Below are 17,297 nucleotides of genomic sequence, written 5' to 3'. Positions count from 1 at the left end.
ACCTCCTTCTAACCGCGCGTATTATTTTCAATCCGCGCACAATATCGTTATTATTCGATTATAAATTATCGAGTTAACGTATACCATTTATAAAATCGGCGATTAAAACGATCGCACGTGCTCGTTTTAGTTTGAAAGTTTACATTGCTGTTAAATTCGCCGATGCAAAGTTCGTTGGAAAATTTTTCGTACGTTTGGACGGGACGGGGGTTAGAAGATACCTTGTGGTCGTTACCAGGACGTTGATAATGGACGGAAACCGTGGGAAGGGGGACTGCGGAGCAACCAGTAGAATGGGCCGGCCATAGGAGAGTAAACAGAGGAGACGGCTGCCGTCGCGCGTCGCGTCGCGACGTTATATGCCGGTAACAAGATATTGACACTGGCCGATAATGGCTCCTGGGTTGGTTGACGGGCACGGCTTGGCCGAAAAGAGAAGCAGCAACTTGAGAAAATGGAGCTGAAATTGGTGAGAGGTCTCGGAAACGGCGGACGAGCCGCGAGATATAATACTTTTCTCTTCAAAGATATTTTTCCGCTCCAAAAATCGTTCCCCTCATCGATCGACCGAGTCTAGGTGTTGCGTCGTCGACTAACTGGCGACACGTTTCTACGACGACCCGAGAAGAAACTTTCCAGTTCGTTCGCTTTTTTTCCCTTCTTTTTATCGACCGTCTTGTTAATCGCCCAAGCTTCATCCACCAACTTATTTCGCCGAAGCGCAGCTGAAATTCCTTGTTTTAAAGTCAGTTCGGAGAACGCGTCTAAAGTGTCTGTAGCTGCTGACACGAAATAATAACGAGAAATTTTCAACGACCGAAGATGTCTACCAGCTTGCAGAAATTCCATCGCTACATATATCATGGGATAAAGTCGAGCGATGTAACATTGCTTACTCTCTAATCTCGTCATCGTTACGTTCTAAGGATTGCGAGTTTTAAAACAAAGTGGTTCATACTTTACCGGTATTCACTACGTTTCAAGAGACGCCAAGTAAATTCTCGGAGAATATCGAATAATTCAGGGACACATCTGCCGATCGACCTGATATTCGTCTTTGTCTCTGCAATGGCTGACGCGTGATTTATACGCAAGGATATTGGCTCCAAGATGGCGTTACATCTAGGTGATGAATCGGTGCGTCGACTAATACAATCGATGCGAAATTACAAGTTTCGGCAAATCAATCTCTCGTTACATCCTTAGTATCTTACTGGATGATATTTCTGATCGAATTTCACATCTCTGTAACGACTCTCTTCGCTCGATTCGCGAATTTTACTTACGAGAGGAGATGACGTTTGCAAAGTTGGCGAAATTCAAGATACAGCGAAACGATAAGTTTCGACGTTAAGCAACGACGTTCGCAAGATTTCGATTGTCTTTAAAATAATCGCGAACCAGATTACAAATGTTCCTTTAGCGAGTCTGTTGTCGGACAAACGGATCGGTCGTTGTTCGCCACTCGAACGAGGAAATATTGATGTGCGATGAGTTCAAGAGGTCCGTAGGAGGCATCGTGGAGCAGAGTGCTCACCCGTAGGACAAGCGTTCATTCTTTTCTCAAGTGGAGATAAATGTGGCTGGGGTCACTTCCTTTCTGAAGTCGATTTTATCAAACACGATCGCGCATAAAACATCGCTCTGACGGCGCTATATTTTTTTTTGCGATAGTACGCACATTCTCGATAATTTCTTATCGATAATTCGTCAAATTCCATTCGTATCTCAGACTAAACATAATTTGTTATTCGATCGTTATTAGAAAAAGTAATATACACCGACTAAAAGCTACAAGTTTAACAAGGAAATATTACATCGCTGAACAAACCAGTTACAACGTTTACTTTAATTACTAATTATTTTTGGATAACTGATAAGAGATAACCTTCGATTCGCGTGTCTCAAGGTATAAATTGATTCGTCGATTTAAGATTTTATTTATCCGACAAATTTACGATACAGTGTATAAAGTAATCGAAATGTGCGTATCGTGTGACCGCAAAGATAAGAAACAGGAAGAGAAATCGGTGCGCAGTTTCGGCAGCGGGAAAAATATCCGTGGCGGCGATGCTCGTGTTACGCGTCGCTCTTAGTCCTGGCGAAATGTAAAAGGGGAAAATCTGCGTTTTTCCCGCAAGCAACACGTTCGCGGTTAGGGTACCGCCCTAATACCGCGGCACGTGAAGCGAGTCCTCGTATTTTATGCAGTTTACCGCGAAAGCGACTGCCGCGCGGCTATAAACCGTAATGTATTAGCAGGGAAATGCAAATTGAGCACAAAACCACGGCTCGAAACAATGCTTTTAGTCGCGGATGGGCGGGGTGTGGGTTGTCGGTCGGAGCACAGGCCCACACGATGCCGGCTACTTCGTAAATTAACATTAACCCATTATAAATAAACGGTAACTCAAATTAATGCTAATGCCTGCGTCGCATTAAAACCGATATCACTCTACCTTGGATAATGTCCTGTGCTCAGAACTGCCTTCCGTCGCAACATAATCGTTTGCACTTAATGTCGTTGATTGGAATAGACGGCCCGTGATCTTCGCAATTTTCGGGTCAATCCAATCAAACGTATTCCGCTATCAGAGATCACAGCGGCTGTGAAATTCAAAATTATATGCACATATCACCATATGCATGAAACAGCAAAATCCGAACTGTCTGATCCTTTTAGACAATATCCGAATCGATATATCTGTTAGATATTATATTTTACGTGATGTAGCAGCAACTTTTGTCCAACTTGATATCCATACGTAATGCGTACTATTAAAAACGCGAAACGCGATATCGAATTTCAATATTAAGACGAGTATATAATTAGACACAATTGCCGTTGAAAACGCATTCGTATCTGACATGTTGTCTCCATTCGTTATATGTACGTTGAACGACGAGTATACGAGCGAGCGAAAGACAGAAGAAGAAAGCTGGCGGGAGACAACACGCGTGAAAAGCAGGTGACAGAGATGGGAAGGGGTACAAAAGTACAAAAGGGAGATAGGCCAGAGAGATCGAGAAGGAGAACGAGACGATGAACGAAGGTTAGAGCGAATGAGAGATATCGAAGGCGCGAGATACGTTATCTGAATTCAAAGTAGACACTGTAACAATGTTTTGCGTTCAGCAGCATCGACTGGATGCGAAGTATCGAATTCGCGACATACGTGCATGCACGTTGCTGCCGGTAGATCGGCAGCCGTATCCGTTTGTCGATATTAAGGATGGCGCTTAAAAGAGAGCAACATGTGGCTGGTTGCCTTGGCGTAGAGCGTAGAGCGTAGAGCATCGTCGACTCCATCGTTTTCTCCGACTCTTTCGTATCTATATGTATAGGTATATATGTATAGGTGTGCTCGTTCATTCTATTTTCCTCCGAAGGTTCGTTTTTCCTCGCGGTTCCTTTTCCATCTTTTATATGCACGTGTCTTCCGTAAAGCTTCTACCGCACTGTATTGCAGATCGTAAATCAGTAAATCAGATAATTCGCGTATCGATTTCGAAATATCTCCGAGATACGACGGCAGTGTCGTTCACTACGTACATCTATACCTTTCTATCTGTACGTTTAAGTATCAAGTATGCCGTATCCCACTTGTTCGGGATTTTGAGTGGTCTTCGCTTTCCACACGGACGACACATCTGCTCTTTTTGAGAAGTTGAAAATTCTCACCTCGCGAATTGTAAAATTTACAACGCGGACTAAAGCGACCCTCGTGTCCTAAACATCAACACTCGATGAGAGCGCGAAACTAGAACAGGACGTTACGTTACGCATCCTCGACCATGTACGCACAAAACGTACACTTACAGGATCGCGCGCTCGTCTAAGTTTAATTCCTTACCTACAGTTCAGAGCCTTTCGTGTATACTAAACAGTGCGAATAAACCAACTAAACACAAACCGACCAGTTGCAACCTGACTGATCGCCACCTAGTCGATAATTCGCAACACCGCTATATCTAAAAATAGTAATATTCGATCACACACAGCGCGCTCGATGTTGCTAATTTTCTTTTCTATACCATGATTTCCTTGCTTATTTCCCGTAATGTTTCCTACGTTCTTCTTCCTCTATAGTCTTTCCGTTTTGGTTTACGAGAATCGGCTAGATTTCGCATCTTTTGGCTTTAATCCAGTTTTCGTCAGTCACGAATGTAGCATCTAACTTGCGTCGTACACGGACGAGTTTGTCGGTAAAACATGCGCTATTAAATCCTAACTGCGTTCACGAGGGCTTACAGAGCGGCAATGCGAAGTGAATGTACACATTGAATAAATTAGGGAGCTGGATAAACACGGGAGAATCAGGAGCAACGTCCCGTCTGGAGAACGGTTCGTCCCAGTGTCATCCTTTCTGTGCTACTACCGTTCTTCCATAGTCGCCTGCAACAGCGAGCTTTTCGTTAGCGTTGTCGGACGAGGAAAGAGGCTAACGCGTTCTACGACTAGTTTCACCTGGTACAGTTGTACCATCGTGGATGTAGAGAATTTCCATCGTGTCGTGAATGAGTATCAGTTGACACAAAAGCTTGGCGCGTTAAAGTCGACCGGTCGGTCGATCACGGCCGTCCCAAAAAATATTCCGGACGCGTCTGTTTCGTGGGAGAAACTTTCGGAAGTATTTTACCGTGTTTTACACGGCCTGACAAAGTCACGCGAATGAGGAACTAAACCGCGGCAAACCGGTTAATGAAGAAAACTCGTTGTGACGAATTAGCCAATTTCCTACGCTGTGACAATCTGTGAACGCTTTCGTACGTCCTCTGATGAGACTGTACCTCACGGTCCACAGTATTTAGACCGTAGCCTAACCGGGTGTGCACAGGTCCTGGCATGAGGTTAGGGTGGTAAAGCAATGTAATTAATAGGGAACACAATGGCTGTCTTGCGGAGGTCGGGACGAATGGAGGCGGTTCCAAGCGGGATGTAGCGGAGACAGGGGCGCAGAAACCAAGTAGCGCAAAGGGGGGTTGCAATACGCTCTGACGGATGCCGGCTGAGAGAGGTCTCCGAGATACTGACTTTTAGGTCACAATAGGGTCCTCTTCTGTATTGTAGACACAGGGGTGCAGCCCTTCATACGAGAATGTCAGAATGACGCCAGGTATCGTCTCTCCACCGGCGAGACTTATTTCACAACGAAAGCATCGTCCGCATTTTTTCCTTTCTCTCTTCGCCTTTTTATTTGCGGCGCGCTCTTTATTTTCCCCTCGTAACACCAACTTTCATTACGGACTCTCCCTTCTGCGCTTTCTTAATTTAGACTGCTAACGAAATGTCCTAAAGTACTTCCACAATATTGATCTTTCGGTTTTTTGTCTTTCGTCTTGGCAACTTTGTGTGCATTTTTATTTAAACACACGCGAATTAATAATCTGCGAAAAGAAACGTTCCCAAGCTTTTCTAAATTACCACGTCTTACAATTTCCATTACGGTAATAACTTCGATATACCGGCAACGATTGTTATGCAGAATACGACCATTACGCAAAGGAATATCCTCGGAAGCCACGATCTTTGTCATTTTCATGCAAACTCTATGCTTATATCATAAAATATATTTTGTCCTGGATCGTCTAAGTATTAACCTCGAGCGGAATTAACGAGGAGGAACCGATACAACCATCCGTGACGAAATAACAGGATGCTCGACTAACGACGCCTAATGATAATTCTAAACGCAGGCCAACCTTTCTGTGCGGTCGTTTAAAGTCTCGGGGCAGCGTGCACCGTAGGAAGACGAATGTGCACGATGCGCACCAACGTATAGTTGTTGCATCTCTTCGCATCCCCGAGGGTCGGTGCCAGACGGAAGCATAGGGTAGCTAAGCATGCACGGCTGAGCACGGATAAATGATTCAGAGTTTTGGAAATACGGAAAGTGGAGTAAGTTGCATAGATATGTAGCCAAGTATATGGGTAGATAGACAGAAGGGAAGGTTGGTTAAGCGCCACGTACTAGAGTAGGGTGAATCGAATATGAAGGTGACTGCTTAGCGAGGGTAGGCACATGCTATTTCAAGAGTATTCCTTCGCGATACGACTCTCGAATATTTCAGTGCGCCTTTCGATTAGTGCTGATCGTACCATTCCTATACCGTGATTGTTTTCATTCAGTTTTTATCATATTTTATCCATTCCATCGAATTCCATCGAAGATCAAACGCAGACAAAATATTCGCTGTTTATACAGAGAAAGTTTGGCTTATTTGGTTATCTTATGTAACGAAATTTCACGACGGATCGATAGGTTTAATTAACTGTCTGAAAATATCGGCTTTTCGTAAATCAGGTTGCTCGATTAACGTTCAGATGGGTACAATAAACAGCGATACCTTACGAAAATTTCGTCATTGTCTGTAGGATGAAGCTTTACGATCGCTCGCGGCAGCCATGCCTTTTTATCGATAACCACGGCAGGAAATTACATTTCACTCGCTCGCTACAGAGTTTCTCTATATTTGATCTATAAGAACTATCTCGTTGTAATTAAAAGAAAATATTTATTTTTCAAAGTCCAGTAATAAGCAAATAGATGCTTAACTTTACATAATTTTCGGTATCGAATATTTTCACGATTATTCGTCCCCATCGATTCCTCATTTACGTATTCTTAAAAGAAAAGAAGTTTCGATACCTTTCGTTGAAAGTTTTTTTGTATAGGTTCTACGTACAAAATGTTAAAAAGATGGGCCTGATACTGGAAGAGTCGATAGTACTCAACGAGAAGAATAAGAAATATCTAAACAAACATAAACCAGCAATCTTTTCGATGGGAAGGCATCTTTTATTATTTACTAGCCTTCGATATCAAGTCTCTTTGCTACATATTGAATATATATACACTTACACTACATATACGTATATATATATAGTTCACAGACGGACATGTAATATAAATGTTTGTGTTTGTAGATATTTGGTATGTCTTCCTTCCATTTTTATATTCCTTCTGTGTTACCTATGTTTTGTACGACACGTATTCTGTGTAAGTTTTTGTAAGTCCAGCGCATTGTTTATCGCCACTGAATACACCAAAAACTTTAAGTGTCGCGCAAGAAAAATCTTTTTAAACCTCTTAGGAAAGAAAATACAATTACTGGGCTATTTTCTGGGCATACAAACGAAGGACTGCATACGTGCTGTTCGTTACTTCAGAAATTATGTAATTACATATGTATATACGAACACTTCTACGTCGTTGAGGTCTGACAATAGTTTATTATCGATACGATAATCAGAAATTATAGATATATTTTCATTTGCAATTATCGATATGCACAGATCTACGGTAGTTTTACACGTATGTACTATCGTTAATAGGCAATTGTAATTTAATCCACGATTGAATTATAGACTGTATCGATTAAATTGCACGTGAACCAGTATATGCGTGTAAATGTACAACTACGTAATATATACGTAAATATTCGAGAATACAAAGAGACAAGGACAGAGATCAACTTAAAGTACAACTTGTACCGCATGTTGTACGTTTCTTCTTAATAGCAATGCCAAATAATGGATTGTTTCGCACTTGTTCTACAATTTTTCGTCATAATAATAGAATTTCTTCGTGCTGAATTTGTAACCTTAAATTTTCGAGTAAGTCGAGCCCGCTTTGACCCTGAACAAGTGCAACATATAGTTTGCTTTTTCCTCGACGAAGTAAAGTTAATTGATCGTTAGTCGTTCATGCGCGATCGGTACGTCATCAAGAAAACATAAATATTTGTTGTTTGGGTGAGGCGAACAGGAACGCTGTTAACGTAACCGCTACATTGTGGGCATACGGTTATCAAAGCTTGCGAATACCGCACGAATTCGTAGTGGTTAGTTCAAACGATTTTCAAATACTCAAGTGTATACGTTGGTGAGATGACCGATGATAAATTAGTGCGACTCGCAACAGAGAGGTCTATATACATACATATAATACAAATATCGAGGATTGGCGAGCACTAATATCGATTCACCTTTTGCGTACAGCAAACGAAACTACTAACCACAGCGGAAGTAAAATTAAAAAGTTTGCCGATCTATCCATTTCAAAATACAATATACGAGGCTTCTTCAGTTTTAGAATCGAGGAATTGAAATGGTGAAAATATACATAAGTAGGTATTAAACAAGCATAAATTATTATTTTCTTATTAGCTTTTAGTTACATGGAGGAAATAGAGGAAATAATTTCTGAGGTACAGTTCGAAATAGATTGGGATCAATAGAATCGGAGCGTCGAACGTGCATTCGTTTGTTCAAGTTACAATTCTAGGGAGTGCTTTTACGGTATTGTTTTGCGCAGCCCTTTCGTTAAGACGAGTAGCACCTTCGTCACAGAAGCGAGGACACGCGCTTCTGCCTTTTTTCAGTTTTTTCTTCGCTCGTTGATTTACCGACAGTAATTCCGCTAAGAGGACAGAGTTAACCGATTTATGACTCGGCGAATGTTCTAATTCACTTTTCTCGGCGTGCTTTCTATTCCGGCGTTCGAGGTGCGATTTCTCGCAATGCGTGTTTCGTCGATATATATCTTCGTTCCCACGGACGTCGAGTCGTTGAAAATGCTCATTGCTCTATGGCACACGATGATTTCCGGTTTCCTTTAAGAAATAGTGTGCGTACACATGTCGAAACTACGTCGTAAGGAGCTCGTCGAGTAATTGATTGGCTCTAATTTCAGGCTCTCGTGCGCATCGCCACGCCGCCGCGCCGCCTTTCGCGTAATACAGCCGTACAATCCCGTCGACACATCAACAAACCAATTTGCTACAGTGTTAAGAGAAAGCGAGTGCACTGGGAGAAAAAGCAAATCACGCTAAGTAGCAAAAAATCTTATTGCGAGCTTAAATCTAGGACGACTCTATCTTATACTGCTTGGACAACTACATATGTACCTACTAATTTCTTGTTACAATATCCATCAGCGAAATGATACGCTGGTTCGTGACACTGGTTTAAATAAAAAAACGTCACATTTAAGGAATTATATTCATCAACGAGAAAAGAAGGATGGAATTTTTATATGTTTCACTTTCGGAAACGAGATCAAACGTGACCGCGTTATTCGAATCAATTCGAATTATACCGAGAGCTGTTTAGAATCTTTAATGTTTCTCACCCTGAAGTTAACGAACTGAAATTCAATCGAAATTTAGTGTTCGCATTAAAAACCACCTGAGAAAGCTCGAACGGTACGGCCGATGATGAAAAACTTGAGACATCGATTACAAAAATATGTATGGCGAGTGAAAGCCTTGGCGATATCATTCCAAAATTCCATGGAAACAGACTGTATTCCATGTACCTTAGGTTACATAATAAAACGTTGAATCGCATTTACCAGGCCTTTCCCGTTGACATTAAAAATCCGGCAGGCTTTTTTGCTGCGCTGTCCATTATCTCCTTCCACGATAATCTATCGTTAACGCTGCATCTTGTTTTTATGATCAGCGATAAATTTTTCAGGAAAACCCGGTGATAAATGCCGACGAATGTCGCATGTGATTGCGGAAGAAATAACATAAATAAATAATTTTCTATTCGTGTAAAATCTGAAATTTCCAGTTGCTGGTTATCAAGAGTTATCCAACGTTATATTACATTAGCATAGGAATATAACATCGCGAGCGGAGGTTTAAACTGTTTCTAATAACAGCGAACATATGCGTGTGAGCAAGCGAAGCGACGAAGCGACGAAGCGACAAATAATTTTCGGGATGTCGGAGATGGGTAGCATCTTGCCGCATCTGCTTGCTAATTCTCGGTGCTAATCCGGCAAATCCCATGGCACCCCCGCGCATTAAAGTCGGCCTTAGATGAGAATCGGGATGGTAGCTGGTATATAGGAAGGACCAAGAGGATATAGTTTCGCGAACGAGAAGGTGGAGGCACGCGCGAAGGAGAGCAAGTGGTCAGAATAGAGGAGCGAAGAAAGGGTGGGTGGGAAGACACGCAAGAGGCGGTTGTGGCAGTGCTACTTGGCGATGAGGCTAATATGCATGCGCTCGACCCAGCCAAAGTTCACTTAGATCGCATTGCATTGCATTACTCGGCATTACAATGGTGCTCCATCTTATGAAGAGACCGACGAGGAAGTCGAACCAGAAACCGCCAGTTACCTTCTTCCTCTTTCTCGACCTCTCTCTGTGATTCTCTGACCTTTCGTCCTCTTGCTACATCCAGCGGAACCGCTCTGTTCCTTTCCTCTCTAGTTGGAGAGTGCGGAGGCAACTCGGGCAACACATGCTTAATAATTTACGCGGCACAAGTGGCCTGAAACTTTACCGTGAGTTATATCATACTTGCGCATACATTCTTGTATACGTGGACACGAGTCTGTTACTCGGGCCGCCTGTACACAGCCGTTTACTCGCAGGAAGAAACTGGCCGATACTTGCGATACATACCGCCATACATGTACACCCAGACCGTACCTAGGTAAGAGCATCCTCCGTGCGTGAATTATTGCTGGTAGAGTTTTTAGGACATGCGCGTCAGATACCGGTGGGTTATATTTTTTACGTGTTTCCTGGGTAAACGGCAAGGGATGCGACGTACGGGATACAAGATGGTTTTTCAAGATCGGTCTGCTACGATACACGTATGCCGTATGATAGTGACAACGAGGAAGGAGCAGGTTTATACGCTATGCCAACGTAAATTTTCTATTTTCTATTCTTTCTAGCTTTGGCACGCATTTGCGACGCAATAGCGAAAACGATCGTTGACAGTGGAAGGTTGCATGTACAGTTTACATTCTTTATAAACCGCGGGAATATTTCTCGTCGACGAGTTAACGCTACGGGAACGGCCGCCGACGTGCGATGAATTTGCGATAGAGAGAAAAAAAAGCGTGATTAATTCTGCCGAGGGAGTAGTTTTCTTTGAAAAATGTCTCGATTGCCGTGCGACCATATCGAAACTCTACATTCCGAAACTATTTTCTTAGTCTTGATTTCTTTCCCCAGCGTTTGTAAAAAAAAAAGAAAAAAGAAAGAAAAAAACGAGTAACCGTACTCTGAACCCGTGTGTAGGGAGGAATGGAAACTCGTTTCTATCTCATATTTGGGAAGCTCGTTTATATTTCTTGCTATCCTTCTAACGTTATCCTTGGTCGATACTCTGCTTTTCATGGATCACGTTTTGTAGTTTCGTCGTTCCACGAAAAATTCGTATACTTTCGGGCAATTTCCTCTAGCCATAAATCACGTCGACGTCGTCGAGTTCATCTCCCGCGCACCGACCTCTACCGCGAACACTATTCTCACCTTTTTCTTTTTTATTTTCTAACTTAGCAAATATTAACCTAACAAACTGTTAGCCAGCTAAGTTTCCGTACCGCGGCTAATCTATAAACAAGGCGATGCTTTGCGTTTTGTAGAACGAAGAATCGAGGTCTCTTCAGTTTCGAAACAAAGAGTAGTTGTCAGGTTTGTAGGAACGTGCAAACGTAATATTTATGCGGCTCTCTTATGCCGGGTGCGCTTTTCCAGAGTACTACTAGTGTGTTTCTTTCTATCCTTAACCCACATTAACATCACAGTCCGCGTCTTTCCATAGAGAATGGGTCGATAAACGCGAGGACCAGAGCACATGTTGCAATTAAATTTGCTGATTATAAGCCTCGCGGAACTAAATAAAAACAGCTTATCGTTGTTTAAAACGCCAGTGCCGTTATATCGAATTTACAGGACGGATGATAAAACGATCTGTAACAAGTGCGTTAACGGAGCGAGCGAATACCTATAAACGGTAGAAATATCGCGTATCTAACGCAACTATACTTTTATTTGATACCTAGCGTTTCAAACGAGTGGATAATTTTAAAACGCCCGTTATTTCCCAATATCCTTTGTCCTTTAATCGCGTTTAACACGGTTAAAAAGCTATGTTCAATAATTCATCTAGAAAATTGATTTAAACGGATATCACAATAGGTAAAGGAACGAGATTTCGCGTTAAAATATAGCGAGAAACTTTTCAAGCGTGACTTTCGGTCACGCGACTACGTGCATAACAGTCGTGCGAAAAATTGTAGAATTTGGAAATGCAGGATTTCTTACAGATGAGTGTGTGCGCATACGCGACTATTTAATTGTGTGTGCGTGTATCGCAGGAGCTGCGAGAGTAGTGTGACGCGATCGAGTATCGCACGAGGCGATGACTCAGCTCACTAACCCCGTAGAGAGTGGCTACCCGTTAGAACAGATACCCTCGCCGACAGTGCTCACAAAACTTGTGTTTGCAACGAAACACATTAATCATTATGTTGCTGATTTTTCTAGTTTCTGGTCTATTCCTTTCGTGAAAGTGAATATTTCTATTTTGTTTATTTGTATCTTTCTACTTGTGCGATATGGATGCGTAAATTGACTATTTTCAACGATTTCCACCGTTTCTTAATTCAGTATGTCGTTTAACGCGTTGTTTGTTAAAGTTTATTTCGAGTATCGACGTTAAGTAGAATTAAACATATATTTATGTAGGAAGACTCATCTAAGTTACAAAGTTGAACTATCTCGAGCAGAAGTTTAGGGCAGCTGTATGAAACACGGGAACAACGCAGACTGTGACGTTCTTTCGTCGAACCGAATTTTTACGCGAATTCGGTTAAACGGAGCAGTAGAGGTCGAAGACAACGCATGGAAACAGTCGGTACAGAGGCTGCTGGGAAGTTGGACGGGCTAATAAGAGGGCGCAAAGACGCCCTCGTGCCCGGCAAAGACTCGATAGGGGAACTGCACCCTTCGTATATTGAGACGGAATGACGTCGTAGGGGTGGCTCGTAGGAGGGGAAGGGTGCGTGTAATTTCCCGGTGGACGATGGCGTCAGGGCGCGTGGTGTGGATCAAACTGAGGGTCGTTCAACCACCAGTGTTGTTTAGTGTCTCGTGCGCTGTGTCGTAGTTCTGTTCTCTTGTGATCGTGAACGTGCTGTGTTTGTGATCGTTTAGCTTAAGATATTTGTATTTACGGGCGAAATAATCTGCACGACAACGTACTTATCGTTCTCTTAGAAGTACCGTGGTTACCCGTGGCAAAGGATACTTACGTCGCTGGATAGTTTTGAATCGTACAAAAAGACCTATCGATCGTTGCAGCAATCACGTCATAAAAATTTGTAAGAGAGAAGACCACGATTCCGATGTAACGTATCAAAAGAATAAATATCGAGGATATTCAGTATGGAGTATAAATACGATTAACAAGTAATCGATGAATCAGCAATCGTGTTTATGTCGACTGTAGAGTGAGATTTGTCTGGTGAAAGTGCAGTATCGTGGTCGTCCTTTAAGTGTCGCTGCTGGTTATCTGTGTTACGCGCTGTATACCCCTTATGTATGTAAACGTAATATCTCTCGGTCGGCGTATAAATGATATTTCGCTCTGCTTGAAACATTGACATAAAACGGTTATTATTAGTAAATCTGCCGGATTTTTCGCATCGTATTGGACGTTCTCTATTCAGATTGCTTGCGGATTGCTTGCAAGCAACTGGTGTTTGTGGACGCGGTCACATTGTTCGATGCGTTTATCGATCGAACCTACGCGAATCGATAAGCACCGTATTGGCAAGTATTTCTGTAACGGGCAATATTGTAAACGTGTAATTGATAATAATCGACGCTCTAGCGGATGCGCACGGATATCGTTATCTCGCGATTAGTCGAACGGACATTAAATCCACGTTTATCAACGGCACAACGTCGCGTCACGCGCGACAACACGCACTTAATTTACTCGGATAGGAGATATTTTTCCAAAGGCCTCTCTTAATGCGTTTCGAAAGCCATTAATCGTTGCGTGCGAGCGGCATCGTCGACTCCCTCTTCCACTTCCTTTATTTTACCCTCTTTCTCGTTAAGTATTCGCTTTTCCGTGCACAAGCTGCATTAGCCGCTTTCCACCCTCGCCACAGTCTTTTCCTATCTTACTCCTTCTTTCTCTTCGGACCTGCTACTCCTCCCACGTCACTCTGTTTTCCGTTCCAACGAAGATTACGCTATCGTGTATTTTTTATCGAGTTCCTGATTAAAACCGGACCTCTCGCTCCTCCAACTCCTTCTCGTTCTCCTCTTACTCGTCCTGCTAGACCTCTGCTGCCTATTCGTCGAGACTCTGCTTTCGGCAAATAACGCCTGTTTCACGCTCTCGTCGCCTCATCCCTAGATGCTCGTCGACCGGTCGGTTACCCTCAGTGACGGCAGTTAACGAGCACCTTCGTGACGCTGTCCGTCCCCTCCTTCACGTGTCAACTGCTCACTGACTTTGCTCGCGGACGTGGTTTATGCGCGTCGCGATAAGTAATCGCGAAACCCTTTTGACCGAATACACGTGGACGATCGATCGCGACCGACCTATACGCGAAGCGGGGTCCAAGGTCGTCGACATCGGCTGTCGAGTTTTGCCACGCAATTTGAACGCAAGTGTATCGCGGGAAACAGAAATGTTGATACCAGTCTCGTCCTCGCCATCGTTCAGCAACGGAGACGGCGCCATCAAACTCTTTGTGGGGCAGATACCGCGTCACCTCGAAGAGGACGCGTTGCGACCCATGTTCGAGGAATTTGGCAAAATTTACGAGTTCACTGTACTCAAGGATAAGTACACTGGCATGCACAAGGGTAAGTGAGAAGAAACGGGTGTTTTTTAAAATTATATTTTCGGCTAAAAGCTGTTCGACTCGCGAACCTGTGACAGTGTTAGAATGGAAAAATTCAGAGAATTGGATAGAACTTGTTTTATATTTCGTATCCGAGATATATTTATAAATTGGACGAAACGACAGAATCGAAAAACTGTAATGCAATGGTTTGGTAAAACCAACGAAAAGTTCTAAATATAAAGTGGTGATAATCCCGATAGCTTTCGCTGGTTCTCGATAATGGGGAGCAGGAACAGCGGTAGGAAAAAACGTAGATGCACGATGTGTATCGGAACGAGCACCCTTCGCATTGTATAACCGGACAACGCATTATACATGGTGGTATCATCGGCGTGGTGGCTTTCGAAACGCGACTGAGAGATTAATCAGGATTTATTCTTTTGTCCGACGATGCGATGTATGGCGACAACGCCGACCGGCAACAGAGACACGAAGAGCGAGAAGGAGGACGTTTGAGGGTTGAAAGAGCGAGGAAAAGGAGGAAAGAAAAGCGAGGCAAGGGGCATAGAAGAGTGGGCTAAGCCGGTGAAACAATAAATTTCGCGGGCATTCACGTCGATCTCCGAGAGGATGAGCCGACGTCAACGATCGACGGCCTTTGTTGGCCGGCCGTAAGCCTCCCTACCCACCCTTGGTAACCTCTCCTTCTCACCCGAGGGTGGGCAATCTCTTCCTCCCTCGAACATCGCGGTACACCAGACGCCGGCAAACCTGATACAATGGGACAACGTTCATGAGCGATTCGTGTCGTTTCCGTAGCGGGAACTTGCCCGGAAACGGAGATTTTAACACTGACGTCGCTGATCGCGCAGTCTTTCCTCTTCTGGCGAAAGGTATCTATCTAGTGCTTCCATTCGATCGTAGCCTGCTCGAATTACTATGGGGTCGGTTATGCGATACGATATAAACGAAAGAGGGATGCGAAAAGAACGAAAGCTCGGAGGAAGTGGTTTTGGTGACGTGCGTTGCCTCGCCTCGCCTCTGTTGGGATTTCATAAAGGCATCCAGAAAAATGAGACAATGTTGGGAGGGCTGCACGCGGATTGTCTTCATGAATTGTGCATTAGACTCGAAGCCTCGGGTTCCAACGATTTTATTCGGAATTTTGGCTTTGATAATATCGTTTCGTCGTTATAAAACTAGTTTTTTTCGACGGCCGAGGGGAAAGGGGGGATAGGGAAGACAGCTTGACTTTTGATCGATAACAGTCACGCCGTAGGCGATCGTAAAATATTCAAGCAATGGATCATGGATGGTTGATTTTGATAAATAATTCTTGGAAATCTGGTATCGTTGGCAGTATCCTTCAGCGACTTCCGTTTATTTAATTTGTAGGAAAAATGGCCGTAATCCGCTCGCCTGACCGTAGTCGGAGGAAGAGGGGATGCAGGTATTTTACAATAAATATCCGGCCGATAAGCTACACAGAAGACCAGTGCGACGTTGGGGCTAGCACATTTTTATTTTTGTAGGCATGCAAAATTTATGGTTGACGAATGGCCGTTCGAGTTTTTGCCGGGAAATAGCTCGTTAATCTTTCGAATTATTCTCGCTTCCAACTTTGCTACGCTTCGCGCGTTCTCCGCGAATCGGCAATATTTTATCGCTCCATAATTGTATCTCTAAAACCTGTAAAAGTGCACACGCACGCACACCTACAATGGGCGTGTATACGGTGTACGTATGGGTATGTGTGTGTATATATATACATGTATATATATATACACACATGTACTTACGACGAGATTATACCTACACGTTTGTCGCTGTTACGCGCATTAAATTTGAAACGTCCGATATCAAATAGTCTTGGTAGATGCCTTAACTCTTTCCCTTTATTCGTCATTCTACGTTCGTTTCTTCGTTCGATTATTCTCGGCTTGCTATCTATTTGAATTACCGTAATTATCTGCATTTAAATCAGATTACGCGTCTCGTAATTAACGTTCACGCAAACATAAAGATATTTGTAGGTCGTTACGCTCTTAAAAATATTTTCATTAGCGAGGTGGCGTTTGTTCGCGTTCGCTGAAGAAAGGTTTCGTTCACGCGCGAAACGGGTACAAAGCTATTATGAAGCGATTTTCGGCAACCGTACCGCGACGGTACCTGTAATTTGAAGCTTTCCAGCAAACAAGGGTGGCATGGTTTTGACGCACGTCCACCGAAACAATCGGGGGTCATTTTGCTAACAACGAACGAAATGTATTCGTTTGCATTGACATTCGCCAAGTCAAATAACGGGCACATGCGCGCGCGTTACGTCTGTGCGAGGAGGCCGAAATGACGGTATCACGCGATCTGTCGAGGAGACATCGAAAAAGACTATTGGCTCCGCTACTACTTACGGAGGAGTTGTTGTCACTTGATAACGTCGCTGGTCCGACGATGTCGACGGGTTCATTAAAATGCACATTTGAAAGCCGCGAAGCTTCATTCAACGCCGCCGCGTTCCCTTTATTTTACATCCAGCCCGGTTTTTCAATACGTTGCCTGTAACCTCTGTGAAGTTTTTCGTTCAAAACGTATACGAAGAAAAAATGTGTGTGTGCTCGCGCGCGCGCGTGTTTGTGTGTGAGAGAGAGAGAGAGAGAGTGAGACAAAGGGGAGGAGGAG

Source organism: Bombus bifarius, unplaced genomic scaffold (genome assembly GCF_011952205.1).
Source record: "Bombus bifarius isolate JDL3187 unplaced genomic scaffold, Bbif_JDL3187 scf7180000008163, whole genome shotgun sequence".
Classification (NCBI taxonomy): Eukaryota; Metazoa; Arthropoda; class Insecta; order Hymenoptera; family Apidae; genus Bombus; species Bombus bifarius.
The sequence above is the reverse complement of the archived record's forward strand: the minus strand, read 5'-3'. Positions refer to the sequence as shown.